Here is a 21,536-nt window from a genome sequence, read left to right as displayed (position 1 = left end):
GGATTAATTTGATTGGATATTTAACAACAGATAGTTTTATATTCAGATATAGGTGGAGTGATAGGTTTTCTAGATATAGTTTTTAAAAGTAGGATATCTTCTAAATTTTGCAGAAGACTTGTAAGGTTAATAACCTAGGAAACCAAACTATGTTTATACAAGTGTATTTAAATGGTGAAGAAATATGGGGAATATTTTATGGAGATGAATTTTCTCTTTACAGTAACCAGGAACATACATTCAGGATTGAAGAAATTTGAGGTGTAAAATTAGCAATGGTAAAAAGTAGTTTTGTTAATGGAAAGGATTTGATAGTTCTTTCAACAATTTTGAACAATCTGAAAAATAAATTGAAGAAAAAACATTTAATAATTTTTTTTAAAATTAAGAACAAATTATTAAATAAAACAGTGAAAAAACTGGAGTTTGTGAAAGAAGGGAGAGATATGCACATATATATGCTGATTATTACTGATGGGGAAATTTATCATAACTGTGGGATATGCTCATTTTCTAGATTAATATCTTGACAAATAAAATATTTTAGTGAGAAATAATGCTTTGTTAACAAGTGTTTTTCTCCATCTAATTCTGAGCTAAAATTACATCATTTACTTTTATGTAGTATAAATCTTGTACACATAATGCCTGAAATGGGTTCTGCTATAATAAAAATGAAAAAAAGACATCTGTATAAATAATCAAAATAAATAGAAGATTCCAATTGTATTATATTGTGATTGTGAGAATATAATTGTTCCCTTAGATAATTCCAAACCAAATCTAATGCATTATGGATAGTGGCAATAGCTAGGCATGGTCCATCAGGACAATGCATGCACATAAAATCAGTTATGAATTAGTATGAACCAATAGTTTTCAATGATGAGCATTACATAGCAAAATTTTGTAAAAGAAATATAATTACATGCATAATGACTGCAATTTAAACTATAAAAGTCCAGAAGAAATATACATCTCATTTATCCATAAGCTCTATGCCTGGTCTATATACAATTCGCATCTAGTCATCAAGGTGGTGGCAGAAAATGATCATGAATAAGAAGTTTCATGGATGGTACTGACTTTTAAAAAGTTGTCACCAAAAAAAATCGCCAACCTCAATATTTTGTCGCCAATTTTCAAAAACTGTCACCAGAACAAGTAGTGAATATTTTTCCAAGTCTATTAATGTAATAGTCAATGAAAACTGAAAAAGATGGAATACTTATTACTTTATTGACAACAATCAATACAGCCATACTATTACATAATAAATCATTACATGACTGTTTTGCACTACTTCCACGGTCTTTGCATCCCGCATTACAGTTAGTGCATAGGTATGACTGTTTTCACCTGAAATAAATGCATTATCAAATGTAAAATATCTACTTTCCTGACATCTACAGTCTCTCTCTTTTTTTTATAGAAACATCAAGTATTAAGCAAATCTATATTATGTATATTATTTTCCAAATAATAGTTTTGTAAGGAACTTTAGTTAATGACATTTTAATTCTAAAACGCTATGGTCGTCCTTTGCAATCTAAGATAAATGATGTATAATGCGACCGTCGATTTCATGCATTCAGGAATGAAATGCTCCCCTCTCCTTATGGTTAGCTTCACAAAGTACATCTCCGTCGACCAGGAGTTCGGAAATTTATTTTTGCCACGCTTTATGTGATTCGCTTGTACTGAATTGCTTTATAAATCCCAAGAATGATCACCGAATGCTGTAGATTTTTTTCTCGACAAAGAAACTAGGATTGCCATTCCCACTAACGAAACATAAATGAATCAACACCTGGCATTAATGTACCGAATATATATGCAGTAATTACCATCATTAAACTTAAAGAACGAATGAAAAAATATATCACAGCAGCAGCAGAGGGGGCGAACAGACCACTTGTCTGAAACGTCATTTGCTTAAAATGACAAAATAAAAAAAATAAGGTCACTGACGCTAAATCAAAGCATCTAACTTGACCGAGAGTTTCTCTAATTGGATTATTTTATATTTGTCGAAATATTTGTTTACCCACAGGAGGTCCCACCCCCCTCTGCTGCTATCAATTAAAAATTATCATATTAATAAATGCCACCAGCTAAGGAATCTTACACTGCTAGATTAGCTCGAGAGAGACTAAAAGCAATCAAAACATTTCTTCCTGTTCGTGATTCTGTTAGACAAAAATTGCAAGAACGTCAAGAAGCCCAAGTTGAATTTGCTACGGGTACAGAACAGTTATTTAAACCCATTACAACAATTGCTGAAAAAGCTGTATGGGGAGATTTTAAGGATGATGAGGATTACTAGGATGACGAGGACGAGGAGAAGAAAAAGAAGAAGAAGGGTATTCTTCAAGTATTAAAACAAACCGCTGCGCAGACTAAAAAAAATAGCAGAAAGAACCAAGAAAACAAAAAAGATTTTTACGAGACCTTCCAACTGACATAGCTGCAGCTCAACCTCCACCCGTCGATGAAGAAATACTTGAAGGTATTGGTAAAATTCGTACTGAATTTGCCGACGTGAAAAAAGAACTTGCATCTAAACCAATAACAGAAAACATTAAATTAATAAAAAAAATTTAATGAAAAATTTATCAGAGAAATTATAAATACTGAAGAAGATGATTTACCTGAAAAAATAGTAACTGGTATGTTTGATAAATCCAGTATTTTAAAATCCGGTTATGAAAAAGTAAACAATAATGATCTTATTAAGTGGATATATCGCATATATAAAAACAATAAACAAGCCAGAAATGATGATTTGGAATATATAAGTCTTGATGAAGATGTAAAGAGACATTATAGAGAGAGACTGAAACAAAAAGAACAACAACAATCTTCTCCACCGCAATCCCCCCAGCATGAGCCTTCTTATCAACTTCCTCCACCTCTACAACAGACAGAAAAACCAAAAATAAATATTCATCCTGTAGACATATTTACCGATGAAGCTCTTAATACTTTTACTGACCGAGATAAATTAGTTAATATTGCTGCGTTTCAATATAAATTCAGAAAAAAATATGTGAAACCTGAATATATTAAATTAATAATTCCTAAACTTTGGGTTCCTACATTATATTTTGCATCTAAAAATTCAAGTATTAATACTAATGATCCAGAGTATAAAGATTTTGTACAGGATGTAAAAAGAACGGCAAAACCACCAAAACCTCCAGAAGAATCAGGTGCCACTGGAAGTGGTTTTCCTTTGGTTACTCAAGGAAGTGGTCTTATTGTCTGTCTTTACAGTATTCTTTCTGATGTAGAACGACTAGAAATACTGATTGGAGGAAAACGAGCTGGAAATAATTCTCCAGAAATTGTTAATGAAATATCTGATATTTGTCGAAGATTATTTACTGGCGATATTATGGATCGCAGTATTTATCGTTCCCTTATTGATGAAATTGCTGATGATTATCACAGTGACTAAACAATTAATTAATCAGTATATAAAAATGATTATACAGACTGCTCAACGTGGACTGATCATGGTCAGGGTAGTAAACTCACGACTGCCAAATTACAAAACAATTTACGGAGATGGACTTGGTGATGTTGTTCAGGGTCTATTTAGAAGGATGGCTCCAAAAGCAATACCGATTGCAAAACAATTAGGGATGAAGGCTATAGAGGCTATTCGTGATAAAATTCCTGCCGCTGTTGGTAATCTTGCCAGTAAAGCGTTCTCGACAGTCAAGGACAGACTATCTCGGTTAGTACGAAGAAAACAGCAGCAACCAATGAAACTGGCCAGCACTGAAGTTATGCCCGCAAATGTCAGTAAAATAATAAATCAAGCCGCAAATCAAAAACTAGCGGAATTATCTGAAGAAGCAGAAAGAAATATAACTGCAAATTTAATAGCAGGAAGTGGTCTTCGTGTCAGACAACGATAATTTAGATCACCATTTGGAAAAATGGGTAATTATAAAATGTTCAAGCGTATATCCGACCCAGCATTTGACATGGATGACCGGACCTCAAAGATGAATCAGTACGAGATTATCAATTTTATTCTTATGACGCAAAAAACCGAGAACAGCGGGGGAGAATCGAATTACGAGTTAATGATACAAGTAGATATTTCTTACCCGCTGAGGCGTTTATTGAGGTAGAAGGTGAACTTGCAAAGGCGGATGGTACTAACTGGCGTCAATGACCGAGTTGGTTTTGTCAACAACGGGATTATGGCACTGTTGCGCCACATATATGATTGATGGAAAAATATTGAATCAGTTCAGAATGATGTCGATGTTGCTACAACAATAATTGGTCTAGCAAGATATTCTGATGATTACACAAGATCAGCAGGTCCATCAATGATATTTGCTAAAGATGTTACCGACAACGCTGATCATGTTCAGTATATTAATGTACAAACACCACGAGGTACTGCAGCTGATCCACAACCGGTTGATTTTGAACATGAAGATAGACCTGCTGGTGCATATGATATCATGGGAAAAGTTAATGCAAATTACAACTTAGGATTTAAAACACGCCGAGCAGCGTTGTCAGGAAACAATAGAACATTTTCATGTGCAATTCCACTGTCTCACATCTTTGGATTTTGCAGAAATGTTAGAAAGGTCATCTTTGGAGCTAAACACACAGTTGTGCTCGTAAGAAAAGGTGATGATAATGATGCAATCTGGCGAGGTGCTCGTGATGCTGATGCTGGTAAAGTAAATATAACAAAACTTTCACTGTGGATGCCTGTAATGATTCCATCCATCCATTGCTGAAGAAAAAAAATACTCTCTTTTACGGATTAAGGCGGTAAATCATTGTTATCATGGTTAACAGTAAACACAGACTCTGTTCCAAGTTCTGTTAATGATGTATTTACTTGGCATATAGCTTCACAACAGGGTGTTTCTGCGCCACGACATAGTTTTATTGTGCTGCAAAATAGTGATCGGATGAATAGTCACGGACATTCACATATGATATTTGACAGACTTGGAGTTAATGAAGTTTCTTTGCGCATAAATGGACATCAAGAACCAGCTGAAGATATTTCGTTAAGTTTTAATCAAAATCGTGTAGCGCGTGCATATCATCGTTTGATGTCATTTATGGGACGTGATCAAAATATAGATACTGGGCTGCAAATATCACAGTTCAGTTTTACAAATCTGCATCCGATTTATTTCTTTTCGCTGGAGCATCTTGATTTATCCAAGCAGTCTGTTGTTGATGTATACTTTAAAGCCAAAGTGAATACGGGTGATTGGTGTTGATTACAGAGTAATCGCGGTTATACTCAGTGATAAGGCAATGTTACTTGAAGGTGGTAGTGGTCGAATAAGAGTCATTGATGCACCAGTGGAAAATCTTTAATCATGTTATTTAAAAACACGAGTATTGTCATAAAATACCATATCATCACGTTAGTGTCAGTCTGACTCCTGGTCAGATTAAAAACCTTCAATGAAATTCAGCAGAAAACTGCGGAATGAAGATATCACTAAAGCGAGATCAGATCACGGGTAGTCAGAATAAATTATCATTATCAGAACGTCAACTTAAACATTTCAACGGCGCTAATCAATCAAAGACAGGCGTCAAACTTAATCGCTCTGCGGGTGCGGTTAAAGACTCATTTAAAATAGGTGGTATTTTTCCACTTATCGCGGCTATTCCAGCATTAATCGCCGCAGCCGCACCTGCCGTAGCAAAAGCAGCCGCATTAGGTGCTGTTGGAACCGCTGCTGGAATGTCATTAAAGAAAGCAACAGGGCGAGGATTGAAAAAAAAGAGGGACCGGAATAAGATTACCGGGATCTCGTTGGGGAAGAGGTCTGAGGCTTCCAGGAACACTTCATTAATTATTCCAGCATCAAATTTTGATTTACTTGATGCTGCTAAACAACTAGAAATAAAAAACTTCAGAGGTGTTTTTATGCGAGATCAATTGCCGGACAGACCAAACAGCGCTGAAACGGGTATCATTAATCTCGTTGATAATTCAGGACCGGGTACTCATTGGGTATCTTACGCAATTGATCCACGTGGAATCGTTTATTTCGATTCGTACGGGTTAGCTCCACCTCGTTAGTTTATCAAGTATGTCGCGCCACTTCACTCAGCGGTTTGGTATTCAACGCTACCAACACAAACAATGACGGATCTGCCAGTATGCGGCAGTGAAATCATTAATGTACTCGACGCTATATCAAAGTCCTCCACGGCACCTCATAAAGTCGTGCATGATTATACAAGTAACTGCTTCGTTTTAAACAGATCTTAAATTATAATGGTTGATATTTACGGAAGATCTTCTACCAGTAAGAAAAAATCTGGCATAGATTTGTCGAAGTACGCGACTTAAGATGAACTCGATGATATTATGAACCTGGCTGGAGTAGACCGAGATGAAGTTATTGTTTTTCAGGACCGATACGGAAAACTAAAAACTAGCAATATCAAATGGAATGAATTAGTTCGACGAGTACTCGGTGCGGTCACGGATAACATTCCCGTGTTTACTGATGGTGGTAGAATCAGGAATTCAAGTATATCGTTTACAACCATTATTGATGAAATTGCAAAAATTGTTACTAATCGCTTAAAAAATACCGGTGACATAATGACAGGTGAACTCAGCATAAACGGAAACAAAATAATAGTGTTAAGAGATCCAACATACGGCGAAGATGCTGCGACGAAAAAAGATGTGGACGTCGGCTGCAGCACCGTTGATGGTAAATTATCCACGTTGCGGGCCGAGTATGATGTGCACGTAGGCGCTTTTGGAAGATTTTGAAGAAATTTTCAAAAAACCGATGAAGCCATAGATAAATTCTTCGGCACTCCGCACACCGTTGACATAAAACTTTCTGATATCAAAACTAACCTAGACGGAACTAAAAAAACACTCGAAGATGTCGTAAGTGGAATTCCTGATATTGTTAACAAAATTAGTCTGATTAAAATTTCAGCCGGAATAACTCCCGGGCATATTACCAATACCGTATGCACAGTATCATCCGGGTTCGCAACATAGTCACATAAAAATAAAACTATTAAATATACCGCAACAGTCACTGGCGTGTACTGGCTGTCTGTGTTCAGTGCTGCAAAATTTGAGATATTTACAACGAATCCATGGCGTCATTCCACCGATAAGTTTTCTGGAGTTGTGTCTATCATATTAAAGAAAGGAAGCGAATAAATATTTATTCTGGAAGCAGCTGATAAGAAATTAACCGCAACATCTTACTGGTGGTGTCTAGAATTTGTAGCTGAAACACCTCAATTGGTTACTGTATAAAATATAATGAGTACCTCAATTGACGTTGCATCGCAACATTACAGGTACAATCAAGCACGTGAATGGCAAACAAACTTAAAAAATCGGGTCGAACAATACACGGTAAAAGTAAAGAAATATCAACAGCAACTAGTTATCGTCGACGTAATCGTTTATTCAGTATCCGCTGTTGTTGTGTCCGGCGGCGTATTATTATCAACGATAACAATGATGGCGCCAGGAGCCGTAACAATTTGTATTTCAGCTACAACATCATATGCAGGTGTGCTCAAGATCACTGCAAAAAAAAAATATGCACGTCTATGAATGAAAAATTATCTGATTACATGTTAAAGTTGCACACGGCGACGGTAGCATCATCGCAGTTATCTTCGTTGTTATCAACAGGTCTTAATGATGGAATTATATCTGATTTTGAGTTTACAGAAATGATGAAAATATACAACTGTGCTGGTATTAAAGGCACAAATATATTAAATAATGACATCACTAGAGCTACTCCAGTAGATCGTGGCAAACATAACTCCACAAAAACAACGATGATCTCAGTAAGTTCGACTAATCCTGAAATAAACGTCAGTTTTCCAACTGTGATTTCAGCAAAAGAAATCGCACTAGCAGAATTACGAGTATATTACAGCTGGCCAAATATCAGATTGAAATCATTAATGGTACACCAGCAAATAGTTTGCTTGTATTTGCTAATAAGAACAAACCGGATGGAACACCTGACTGGAACGTTGTTGGGATACCCACTGGCAGTTATGAGATTGAACAAATCAACGATGATATTGCGCGTAGAATAAAATCAATAACCGGAAAAGAAGCAAAAATATCAATTAACGTTCATGAGCCGACGCTATCTTCTGCAGTTAAGATACATTCTCCTGATTACGCCGTTGTTATTTATCAATCATCGATAAGATCTATTTTAGGTTGGCCTGATATTGAGGCAGAATATCATGGACCACCGGAACCACGTCGGGATGATTTTATTACAGATGAAAAGAAATTTATAACAATTCCAAAATATAGAGAGAAATTTCCGTGGAATGGAGCCAGTGTGTATAAGCTTTATACTTTTAGTGATGAAATAAGATATTTAGAAGTTTATGAAATGTATTCCGGCCCTATTAATTCTGAAGTGAGACAATCGACAATATACAAAATTTGTTTTTTGTCGTTATCGCAACATTATAACGATGATGTAAAACAGCAAATCATTGAGTCAATAAAACATCTAAATCAATTAGAATCACATTATAATTATGTTAATGAAACTTTCATTAAGGAAGTATTTATCCATGGTACTTCTTTTCCCCGCCCTAGAAAACCATTTTTCAATTATTACAGAATAACAGAAAAGGAATATGAAGGGAAAGATGTTATGTTTTCAGTACAAAATTTAATAAAGATGAACTAAAAAAATTATTGATACAAATTTTCCTAAAATCATTGAATCATGGAGAAAAATAGCCCACCTCCGCTTGTTCTCAGACATGCCAATGATCCATACGGAGGCGGCAGACATATTTCACCAAGAATCGTTAATATAACCTCAGCGATCGCGGTTAATTTAGTTTGTGATGTGATCGATGGCAGTTGTCAAATAGATCTTGGAAAATCAAATCGATCGTTATTCAGAAATATTTTTTTATTATTCTGAAATATTTTTTTAATTCTGATATGTAGTTAGGCGGATCTATTATTCTAGTTTTTTAAAACAAAACAAAATAATCTCCATATAAACTTCTAGCTTGTCATCGCATTCTAGCAAGTTTAGAGGATACATATAAGGACAGCACAACCTAGAACTCGTAGTTTGCCACCGCATTCTACCAAGTTCAGTGGGCACACGAGAATATCGTAAATATTTCTGCATTAAAACAGCTGCTTCTGGATAGATCTTAAAATATCTGCACTGAAAAATAGCATGTTCTGCCTCGATTTCTCGTAACAGATCTGAAAATAACTATATTGTATGATGTAAAATACGTTTATTCTTCTATTTTGTAAGTTTGAAACCATAAATATCCTTCTACTTGTTACATTACTGGCATTAATTACGACGTAGATAGTTAATTGACTAATTACAACCGTAAAAATCATAATTTAAGGAGAAATATGTTTGCAGAATTTACTCCCTTCGCTCAAGTCAGAAAAATAAGTAGTATATGAGTGGGAATTTCTGACAAAATAAATAAATAAATAAATAGTTAATAAATATAATTTGAGGTAATTACTTACTGGCTTGACAATTTATCTCCATTATTGATGTTGGAAGATGATTCTTTGTTCATATTTTTTAGAGAAAGCGGATTTGGTTATTTTTTGCGACTTTTTGTACTGAATACGGGAGAATATCAAAAGTATTTGCCAGCTGAATTTATTGATTGAAAAGTTCTATCTTCGCTAATCTCTGTATTGAAGGATTTAATCCTCCTCCTCCTAATTGTCCTATATTTACCAGTCCCACCTCGTGTAGAATTATCACTGTGTAGTAGCCTGAAGATTGGATAAATTGTTATTAAGTTTATTTCCATCAATATGATCAATCACAAGACCATTTTTATCACCCCAAAGAAACATTCGAAAATAAATCTATGACAATGATATCTGTTCTTCTCAACAGTAAATCTTAGATAACCAGTATTACTAACAACACCAACTGTTTTTTTCAACCTGCAATTTCTGATCACTCCATTACGATTTGATTCGTGGTTGTTATTTTAGGATGCTTTATAAACTCGTTCATTTATATAATAATATTATTTGTTTAAATCATAATTTGCCTGAAAACTTATTTAGATAGTCTTCTACGGATTTTATAGATCTGTCACTGTCATTATTTATTTTATTATAATATCTTTTAAGCTTGTGATATTTTTTTCCACCAAGATTTGCGCATAATTGTGTTTTTCCTTGTACTCAAACAACACATCGCAGGCACTGTACTGGTCCTAAGCTTCCACGGTGAACGCTCTGCAAATGTTGTCTGCAGAATTCCTTTCTGCAGTAAAAATTTTTAAGATCTTGCATATAAATTTGATTTCAAATTTTCATTTCTTAAATCAATTAAGTATCAGGATTGTCAGTAAGTTTGAAATTTATTCTTAATAATAACAACGGATTATGACATTGTAGATAAACAGGATTAATAGGATCTTGTACAATCAAATATCCAGGATTTACTTGCGGTGTAAAAGTATACAGAATATATCTTTGTTGAGCCTGATTTGATTTTTCAAGATCTATTTGATAGTTGCCATCAGTTACGTCACATACAAGATAGACTGCAATCATTGAAGTTATATTAACGATTCCTGGTGAAATATGTCGACCTTCACCATACAGATTATTATTGTGTTTAAGAATAGTTGGAGGGGGAGCTATTTTTCCTTGGCTCAACGATTTGGGGAAAGTTTTCATAACAAGATCATTGCCTGATTTTTTTTTTAGTTCGTCAGTCTCAAATCCTGTATTACAAAGTTTAATATATCTTTTCAGCTATTTTATAATGATAACAATTATTTGCTTAGAAATAGTTATTTTTCCGCCAATATTAGCTCTACCATCATTTGCCATAAAAACAGTACCTCGATTATAATATCAAGTTATGATACAACTGGATTTAAATGTTGTATTGTTTCAATCATTTGTTTTTTTTTAGCTTGTCATTGGGATATTCTTGAATATATTTATTGAATAACTGATGTAGAGTTGCGAATACAGTTTGATATTCACCTTTAATTTGATTAGCTAATCATATCTTCATTAATATAGTATGTATCATTTTTGCGATCTATTTCTATGATGAATTGAACTATGTAACGGGTATTAGTCCACGGATTCTCATTTTTATTATCAGGTTCCTTTATATATAAAAAATTTCGTTAGTGGAAAAATCATCTTGTTTTGGTTCTGGTGGTCCATGATACTCTGGTGGAATTTCAGGCCAACCTAAAACAGATCTAATTGATGATTGATAAATACCTACAGTGTAATCTTGCGAATTTATCTCTATCGCGGATGATAAAGTTGATTCATGAACTGTTATAGCTATGTTTGCTTCTCTTCCAATTATTGCTTTTAGTCTGCACTGAAATTCATCATTGATTTGTTCGATTTGATAATTTCATGTAGGAATAGAAACAACATGCCAAAAGGGAATTCCATCATCTTTACTTTTATTTGTAAGTACAAGTGAATTATTTGCATATAATGCACAAATGATTTTTATTTGATATTTGGCCAGCTGCAATATGCTCTTAATTGTGCTAGTGTGATTTCTTTCACTGATATTGCAGTTGGAAAGTTAATACTAAATTCTGGAGTAGTTGAGCTTACCAATATCATTATTGCTTTTGACGGAGTTGTATTCATTACAATTTGTTGAAGTAGCTCATTTGGCGATGTCAGTGGAGTTGACATTGTTATATAAATCATGATTTTCTAAATCAATCACTGACTGCCACTGCTTCTTTGTAGATTTTGATCATCTCCGTGAACTCAAAATCTGATATTTTTCCATCACTAAGGCTCGCTGATAATAACGAGGATAATTTGGGGTATACTTGCATTGTTATATGTAATTTTATTATATAGTCATGCAATTTTGCTTTTGTCAACATACATATTTTGATGGTAATGATATTGAGAATACCGGCTATCATTGTTGTAGTTGAAACTCAAATTGTTACAACTACTGGTGCCATCATTGTTATTGTTGATAATAACACGCTGGTTTCAGCAATAACAGCAGACGCTGAATAAACAATTATATCAACAATAACTACATGTTTGCAATATTTCTGTATTTTTGCTACATTCTCATCAACGATATTTTTTAATTTCATTTGCCACTCACATGCTTGATTATATCTATAATGTTGCGTTGCAACATTGCGTTGAACACTGATCAGAATACTCATTATATTTTGTTTAGTAATCAATCGAGGTGTTTCAGCCACAAATTACAGACACCACCAGTAAGACATTGCAGTTAATTTGTTATTGGATGCTGCCAGAATAAATATTTCATCGTTTCCTTTATTTAATATGATATACACAACTCGGTCCAATGGCACCAGGGATACATAGTAAATGTCTTAAATTTTGCAGTGCTGAACATAGACAGTCTGTACAAGCCAGTAACGTCTAGCAGTATGTTTGATGGTGTTATTTTGCTGTGACCATGTTAAGAATCCTGATGACACCGTATATACTAAGTTGGTAATCTGCCCGTGGGGGATTTTAATTAGATTATTTTTTTAACGATCTCAGGACATCTAGTTTTTTTATTCTAATCGTTTCAATATCTGATATAGCTGTCATATTATTATGTTTTGTGTTAATATCAATGAGTTTTACATCAACAGTCAACAGACTTCCAAACAAATCATCTGCGATTTCATTAAGATTTTGAATGTTTCTACAAAGTCTTGTAAACGTGCTTACGTGAGCATCATACTCAGCTCGTAACGTGCATAATTTAGTATCTACTGTATTATAGTTAATGTTTACATCTTTTTTTGTTGCAGCATCTTCATCAGATGTTGGATCTCTTAAAACAACTTATTTCCATTCATGCTGAGTTCACCTGTCATTGTATCACCGGTATTCCGCAAGCGATTAGCAACCCTCTGTGCAATTTCATTTCTAATAGTTGCGAATTATATATGTGAGTCGCTGATTCTACAGCCATCAGTGAATATTGGAATGTTATCCGTAGTAACACCAAGAACTCTACGAACTATATCATTCCTTTTGATGTTGTTCGTCTTTATCCTTTTTTATATCCCTGTCCTGTTGCTTTCTTTAATACCATTCCAGCGGCGGTTCCAGCAGCACCAAGTGCAGCTGCTTGAGCTACAGCGGCTACTAACAATGGTGTAGCTGCAAGAAGTGGAAATATACCGCCTGTTTTAATTGAGTCTTTAATGAAACCCGGAGAAAGATGAAGCTGAACTCCGGTTTTTGATTCTAACACCTTATTAAAATGTTTGAGATTTGTTTTAGTTAATCGTAATTTGTTTGGACTGCCACTAGAAATTTGATCTTTTTTTAGTGATATGATTTTCCACATTTACTTGCAAGTTTTGATTGTAATTTGTTCACTGACCGGAAGTCATAGTTACTCTAACGTGACTATACAACAATTTTATAGTAGGATAAGTGATTTAATTACATGTTTTCTACTGGAGCATCAACAACTCACATGCTTCCACCAGCACCTTCAAGTAACATTGATTTATCTGAAAGAATAACTGCAATTACTCTGTAGTTATCACCAGTGGGTAATAAGTTTACTCGAGCTTGAATGTGAATATCAACAACAGACTCTCTAGATGCTCCAACGAAAAGTTAAAGATTGGATACAATGTTGTAAAATCTAGTTGTGTTATTTGTAAACCAGTATCTATATTTTGATCATGTCCCATAAATATCATCAAACTATGCTATGCACGTACTATATTATTTTGGTCAAAACTAAGTAATATATCTTCAGACGGTTCTTGATGTCTGTTTATCCTTAAGGAAACTTGAGATATGCCAAGTTTGTCAAATATCATATGACAATGTGTTTGTGAATTTACTCATGCAGTATCTTGGAAAGCAACAAATATATGTTGTGGTGCAGAAACACCTTGCTGTGATGCTATGTGCCATGTAAATAAACCATTAACAGCACTTTGAACGCCATCAGTAGTTACTGTCAACCATGTTAACAATGATTTACCACCAGAATCCATAAAAGGAAGTAATTTTTGTTCCTCAGCAATTGATTAAGTCATTACTGGCATCCACAAGGGAAGTTTTGTCAGTAATACTTTGCCAGCATCACCAACAGGGCACCAGAATGCATCATTGTCAGTAGCCTTTCTTACAAGTACAACTGTATGTTTAGCTCTGAAAATAACTTTTCTAACATTTCTGCATAATTAAAAAATATGTGACATTGGAATTAGCCTGAAAATCTTCTCCGACCATCTTTCAGCATTGATCATCATGTTGTAAATCCTAAGTTGAATTCTGGATTAGCACCATGAACCACCGGCCAAACATCAGTGTCATTGTTATCTGCAAAATTTCTTGGTCATCTTGTATTATACTGTCTGTTATCAGGGTGGTCAGAAGTGTCTTTGGCGAACATCAGTGACGGATCAGCTGATCTTGTGTAATCATCTGAATATCTTGCTAAACCTATTATCGTCATGGCAACGTCAATGTTCTTTTGAATTGATTCAATTTTTCTTCCCTCGATAATATTTGTAGCAGTCAAACAACGCCATGATGCCGTTATTAACTAAACCAACTCTAACATCAGCTGCATATTCAGTATCATCTGTTTTTATAATTTCACCTTCTCCTTCAATAAATGATTCAGCGGGTAAGAAATATCTGCTTGTATCCTGAACTTGTAATTCGATTCTTCCACGCTGATTTGGTTGTTTTGCGTCGTAAGAATAAAATTGATAATCAAGTATAGATTCATCTTTGAGAACTGATGTGTCTACATCGAACGCCGGATCGGACACACATTTAAAAATTTTAGTATAATTGTTATCGTCTAACACGAAGACCACTTCATGCTATTAAATTTTTGCAGTTATATTTCCTTCTGCCTAACCATCCAACTCTGATAGTTTTTGATTTGTGGCTTTATTTATTATTTTACTCAATCTGCAGGCATAACTTCAGTTCTAGGTAATTTTACTGGTTGTGGTTGCGCAATTCCATTGTGGTTCTCTTCGTACTAATCGAGCTAGTCTATCCTTGAATGTCGAGAACGCTTTACCGGTATGATTACCAATAGCATTAATACCTTTATCACGAATGGCTTCAATAGCCTTCATTCCTAATTGTTTTGCGATTGGTATTACTTTTGGAGTCATCCTTTTGAGTAAACCCATAACAGCATCACCAAGTCCATCTCTGTAAATTGCTTTGTAAGTTGGTAATCATGAGTTTACTACCCTGACCATTATGGGTCTACGTTGTGCATTGTGCACAATCATTTTTTTAAAGTACATGATGATTAATTAATAGTTTTAGTCGCTGTGATAATTATCAGCAGTTTCATTAATGAGAGAACGATAAACATTGATATCCATAATACTGCCAGTAAATAATTTTCGACAAATTAATGATTTCCGGCGAATTATTTCCAGCATATTTTCCTCCAATCAGAACTTCTAATCTATCCACGTCCGAAAGAATATTGTTAGGACAAGCAATAAGACCACTTCCTCCTGGCGTAGTTGAGTAAAAACCACTTCCAGTAGCACCTGACTTAGGTTCGTAAATTTTATCAGGGTCATTACGTTGCTGTTTAGCTTCTCCAATGGTCACATTTTTGATTTTTCAGCTATTCTTTCATATATTTTATCTCTACGTTTCATTCTTGTTTAAAGTGAATAAAATCCTGACTATATAAAGAAACTTGATTTTTAAGGGTGGGATATACTATAGCAATCCAATTTCCTGATTTTACCTGTTCAGTAAAATCTGTTTTCAAATAAACTCTATTTCCATCAAAAAGCAATACTTGCTGATGATACTCGATTATGAAGTAATGTACGACTTTTTCAGTAAATATATTTTTATAGGTACTAGGTTTTTGCTGGGGAGATTGTGATTATTTTTGTTCTCACTCTATTTGTTGCTGCGGTGGAGGAAGTTGATAGGAAGGTCCTTGCTGAGGAGGTTGTGGTTCTGATTGTTTCGGTACCTCATTATAAAGTCATTTTATTTCACTAACAAAACTTCTATATTTTGGATCATTATTTCTGGCTTGTTTTTTGTTATAATATATGCAATATAACCACTTGATGAAATTATCATCGCTTACAGTATTATGATCAGGTTTTAAATATTTCGACTTATTAAAAATACCCTCTATTGTCACACGAGGTAAATCTTTTTCTTTGATATTTTTAAGTTCTTCAACAAAATCTTCTCTCAGAATTTTAATCAATTTAATATTTGTCTTTTTTACTTCAGGTTTAGATGTAAGAACTTTCTTTTTTTTATTTGACCAATACCTTCAAGTATTTCTCCATCTGCAGGGGATGGCTGAGCAGCAGCTATTTCAGTTGGAAGATTTTTCAAAATCCTTTTTGGTTTTTTTAGTTCATTCTGCTGTTTTTCTAGTATCTGCAGCAGTATGCTCTAACATTGGGCGAAGACCTTCAGTTGCTTCTGCAACTCTTTCAGTAACCTTTGTAATAGGTTTAAATAATTTTTCTGCTTATTCAACTTGAGATTCTTGACGTTTTTGAAGTTTTTGTTTAAGGGAATCACGAACAGGCAAAAACTTTTTGATTGCTTCCAATCATTCTAATCTAGCTGTATAAGATTCAGCACCAGGTGCCATTATTGATATAAAAATAATTATCTAATTATAGCAGCAGAGGAGGTGCGACCTCAATGAGACGTCAGGCGGGTAAACAAAAACACATACAAATTTCGACAAAAGTAAACTAACCCAATTAGAGAAAATCTCTGTAATGTTAGAGGCTTTGGTTTAGCGTTATTGACCTTATCTTTTTATTTTTTTCATATGAGGTTTTAGTTTTCAAAGTTACATTTCAGCAAAAGGTCTGTTCGCCTCTGCTGCTACATGAAAAGAAACGGGTATGAAACAAAAGTAAACAAGGAAACAAAAAACTTTAAAATTTATTTTAGATACAGCTGGGAATAAAACAGTTATTAAAGTACTTTTTTCAAACTGTGTGCAGAGAGAGGTAATTTGGCAAGACTTTTTCCATTTTTCTAGCATAACATGTTTCCTTTCTTCCTATATGTGCATTATGTTTCAGTCTTTACAAATAAAGAGCATGTATTTACTGTCTGACAGCAGTAAGAACTACTAAGAAACACTAAGTAGAGCTCTAGAAAACAATAAGTTTTAGAAATTAGCACTAAAATCTTTTGCAAAGCATTTTAATTAATTTAAAAATGTGATTTGTATACTGATACTTATACGAGGTGTATCAGTGTTTTTTCATAGTCAAAAATAACCAACAGCGGCTTTAAAAAATAATAATACTTCGTATGTTGCCAAACTAAGAAAACTTAAGTAAATCTGTGTATTTCATCATTATGACTTAATGTATTCTCTCAATGATCTTTAAGATATTTTTAAAGCACATGGAACTTGCCAAAATACTCTCACATATATTTTACCATTATCAAACTCAAGATGGATGTTTTCTAACATGAGTTTGTTGTGGTTCCCAATATTGAATAGGACTAGATTCATACATTTATTCTGGGGCTGTTCACTCAGAACTCACAAATGTTATATTAGGGTTCATACTCAGATGAAAGTTAGGGTGGGTGGCCTGAGGCATTTCATATATGCAACTTTCAAAAGGTTCAAACCGGATGAGAACATTTTAATACAAAGAACTGTGTTTTCGGTGATTATCAATGGGTATGTCAACTTTCACACAGATGTATGCGTTTTTATTACGAAACATGTACGGATTCCTATGCCAAGTTTTGATATTTTTTCATACCGGTTGTGATTATTGCCATACACATGATCAATACGTTCATTTAGAACAGAAAGTGACATTCTCATTTATGCAGGGACCCCGAATGGTCTAAAGCACTCACCGTTACGGATCACTGCCATCTCACCTCTATCTGCATGAGTTCGAGTCTCAGGTTCGGTCAGTGTGGATATATGAGAAAGCTTGCCAGTAGCTTTTCGTGAGCCGGTGGTTATTTCCGGTGTTTTCCCGGGTTCTTTCTCCACCATTTATACTGGCCACCATGTATAGCCTATCTTATGCTGAAATATGGCGTTAAACCCTACAACAACAACAACAACAACAACTCATCTATACAGCTTATGTGCTTTTTAAAATACAAATACTAAGGATACTTAGAGGCTGCCGAACTGGGCTGACCTGTGCTGGTATCGAATCTGCGACCCTTGGACTAAGAGGATGACGCTCGACCAACTAAACTGCCTGATGCACATAAACAGATATGTTTTCATACATAAAATTTTAGATATTCAGAATAGGGTCATTTCCATATTAATAACGCAAACGTAGTTAATACGAAACTGAGAAACATTTTGAGACACAGACTTCGAGGTGGTGCATAAAAAACTTCTAATATTGTTCTATACACATCCATTACATTGCTAAGACCTATCGGGAGCTTTTTATAAGCAACATTTAAAGATGCTCATACCAAGCGAGTACATTTTCATGAGTACAAATTTTGATTTAGCGCATTCGGAATGGAGACACTTTCACGTGATGCATATGAAATGGGGACATTTTCCTTGAAACATCTTTGACGTGGAATATGCTAATGGTAGACATTTTCAAACATACAGCCTTGAACATAAAAAATGAAGATAGTTTCAAACTAGCAACAAGAATAAACAAATTGCAAACAGTTTTATACCTGCTTTCTAGACGTATTACATGCAATGCAGGGACTTTTCAGTACATACATATTTGTAGTGTTATATACAAAACGAGGACATTTTCATTCACACAACCTTAAACTGGTACATGCAAATTGGGATCATTTTCATACACACAACAATGAAGTGGAACATACAAAACGAGTGCATTTATCTACACTCATCATTGATGTGATATATACAACAGGAAAGCATTTTAATAACGTAGCCATCAAATTATACATAAAATAAGCTGACATTCAAGTACAAAACACCTTCCCATGGTATATGCAAAACAAGGACTTTTTCATACATGCAGCCTTGCTGTAATATGTACAAATTGGGTATATTATCTTACACACAACCTTGAGAGAATATATTAAAAAAAAACTTAAAATGGTAGATACAAAACGAGGACATTTTCATTTTCATACATGCGAACTTGGCAAGATACATAGAAAAGGGCATATTTTCACACACAAAACCATGATATGGTAATTACGAAACTGGGACATTTACATATAAAGTTTTTTTAAAAAAAAAGATTAGTTTTCGACTGAAATTATACATTGTTAAAATTGTTTTTGGTGTGTTTCATATCGAATAGCTCTTTTCATGCATTGGTTTATTAATGAAGGGGATTGAATTAAATTGGTAAATTTGTATTACACAAAGATTCAAAATTATTTATTTTTATGGGACTTTGAATTCTGAAGTGTATATTATATGGCGAAACAAAGAACTTGGTTTTCAAGGAACGGGAAAATGATTCAGTTTTGCAACTGCCAAAATTATTATACCAATATATCATGAAACCGATATATTTTTAAATTAAATAATCTGACAACAATATTTAATCAATAATTGCAAGTACCATGCATTTTTTAAATTCAACAAATTGTTTTAAAAAGTCCATAGTACCAAAATGAACCCTTTAGTACTTCTTAGTTTTTCTTGAAACGAGAAATAAATCATTTAAATTTATACATTTTAAAGAAAATGTAGGTTCCTTTTTCTTCTTGTAGGTGTTGTTAAATAGTAGAGTTGTTGATGATGAATAATTTTGTACTTGGAAAATGATGCAGGGTAACAAACGTACAGAAGGCTCTTACGAGATAGTCATTTAGAATATTTTAACATAATTTATGTTCTATTTTATTGCTGCTGCTTCTGGTTTTGGTGATGATGATAATAATGACGGTTTATCATATATTCACAGAATAGCAAGCATATATTTATTCACAGAGAATAGCCTTCACAGAGTTGTTTTTTCTGATACTTAAAGTACGTTTGTATCTTTTACGAGCCATCTTAACAATATTTATCTATTTATTTTAGTGCCATTTATGACTTGGGGGCAATTTAATGCTTTAATATCTTCTTAGTGCCCAATTTTTAACACTTAGAGCCTCTTAGTGCTTCTTAATAATTCTTAGCGGTGTTTACCAGCAACCGAGATTCACAATAGCATAATGCCTGTACGCGTAAGAGATGATTCCTTTGGGAAGTATCCATCACTTGGTATCAAGCGATGACAAACTAACTATAGTACATTGGTACACAAGCTGTGAAGCTTTCTACACCGTATCATATGGCCGTGTGTGCAAATTCACATCGCTATCATAGATATTCCATGTGCATGTCTTGCCTGAGATCCTTTTGCATAACTATGCGTGGGACTCCTTTAGCCTTTTTAATGTTCTTGCTGGATTTGACCCAGACTGAGTACATTTTAGGACACAGTCTCACATAATCTTTGATTGGTTTACCTGAACACTCATTCTTGAACTTACCTTTTACAACCTTTTAATTAGTGTTACTAAACAACAGATGGTCCTTCGGATATTCACTGGTGTTAAATTCACACTCTAGTGTGCTTGATGCGATATCCTCATTCATGTCATGTGTGGTGATATGTATCAACGATGAGTCAGTGCCTTTATAGAGCATTTTCACATGATAATGATACAATTGCTTAATCTTGCCATAGTAAAGAGCAGCTTCGACAAATCTAACATAGATAGGTTTTGTCAACCTAAGTTGCGATTTTTTTACTATGTACAGCAGCAAGTCTGCCATCAAAGATCGATGATGAGCCTTTGAAACCTATCTTGTTCACTATCACGAACAATATCTACATGGATTCATTTGTGCAAATTCTAAGTCGTCTTGTCAAACAGAATTATTCATGAGTTTAAAGAAATCTTTCAGTGGTGGACGTTGTGTGCAAATCAGTGTTGATTGGTATATACGGAACGATCCAAGCTTACCTGGTGAAATCCAAGCACTCGATGGATCTTGGTTATACGAATTCCCCCAAAACAAGTGTAACTGTAGATTTCTTACACGTAGCACATAATTGTTTTTTATCCTTTGACTTCGAACAAGCATCAGGTTCATTCACTATATAATTATGTCCAGATTAATTAACGATTTTGCACCTTAAATGAAGACAACCACCCATCAGGTACTGAAGATGCTTCTGGTGCCAGCTGATAATCATTATGAGCATGGAGATGTTGTTCATGGTATTATAGATTGACTTTAAAGAGGTATCTATGATCATGTTGATGTTATAGTTGTGTACAGTTTTTTGAGTAAGTTTCAGATCAATCCACTGAAATCCACTGACAGGTAATGGTTGCATCATTGCCCACAATACAGATTATTGGGATCTAGAAACATGATATGGGCAGCAGGGTCATTTGATCCATTGAACAGGGTTGCATCAGATTCAACGGGAATTAAGAGTCAGTTATTCTCCTTTGCCAGAGAGGGCTTTTGTAAGCAAAATATCAG

The 21,536-nt window shown here is 34.3% G+C and overlaps 1 protein-coding gene across 4 annotated transcripts in view; it reads left to right on the top strand.

Moving 5' to 3' along the window:
* Positions 1–21,536, top strand: part of LOC149772833 (nephrin-like) — a 311,073-nt gene that overhangs the window by 7,642 nt on the left and 281,895 nt on the right. The gene's annotated exons all lie outside the window — the stretch shown is intronic.

This window comes from Sinohyriopsis cumingii, unplaced genomic scaffold, assembly GCF_028554795.1.
Source record: "Sinohyriopsis cumingii isolate HCF-2022 unplaced genomic scaffold, ASM2855479v2 utg001110l, whole genome shotgun sequence".
NCBI classification, from domain to species: Eukaryota; Metazoa; Mollusca; class Bivalvia; order Unionida; family Unionidae; genus Sinohyriopsis; species Sinohyriopsis cumingii.
This window is presented reverse-complemented; position numbering and strand designations above follow the sequence as displayed.